The following is an 862-nucleotide window of genomic DNA, read 5'->3' as shown; positions in this document are numbered from 1 at the left end:
ACATATCTTTGTTACATATACTGGATGTGTATCGATAATCTGCTTCCTTTCCTTCCAGAAGGTTCTGATGACGTTTCATGGCAGGATAGTAAAGCTGGGAGTTGTAGTTCCACCACATCTGTCACTCTGAGTTTTCCTTTTATTTCACAGCCCAAATCTGCTCCCCAGTCAGCGGCCAATCACATCCCAGCTTCCTCCAGTCAGGTTAGATAATGATTATTTTGGATTGGTGATTTCGGTTATGACTCTTTGCATTGAATACAGCGGAGCAGACACATTGCTACATTGTTCACAGCCAATCAGACTGATCAGGTGTAATGGAGGACACACACGTATCTATTCGATCAATCAGTCGATCGATGTAACCAAAGTGATCAAATTGAGTCCAATTCTAAAGAATGATCAACCACAAAATTGGCGATTGATCGTTTCTGATCGATCATGTGAGCCAGACAACTGATCATAATACAGATCGCCTAAATGATCGTTTTGAATGGAACGTTGGTGATGGATCAGGTTTTCGATCGATACTCTGTGTGCGCGCGTCGCATCCGTTCGATATTTCTAAATAGATGACGAACGGCGCGTTTGCGATCGCGAGCGCCTAGATCGACCACAAATCAATACGTGTATGACCGCCATCAGAAGGATTTCAGATTGTAAACCCTGCAGCTGGAGGAGCCTGAACCCATCTGACCTGTAGATCTAAAACGAGAGTTTAATAAAACCATCTATCGGTTGAAGTGATGAGCGGAAGAAAATCGATCCGCGGAACTTTCTGCAGCCTTGTGGAGGGAGAATGTTGGGGGTTTTTTTCCCCGTAATGGTGAAATGCAATAAACGGCAGATGTGTTCCGGCACC

The sequence above is a fragment of the Nanorana parkeri genome, unplaced genomic scaffold (genome assembly GCF_000935625.1).
Source record: "Nanorana parkeri isolate BGI_ZX_2015 unplaced genomic scaffold, ASM93562v1 scaffold748, whole genome shotgun sequence".
Lineage (NCBI taxonomy): Eukaryota > Metazoa > Chordata > Amphibia > Anura > Dicroglossidae > Nanorana > Nanorana parkeri.
This window is presented reverse-complemented; position numbering follows the sequence as displayed.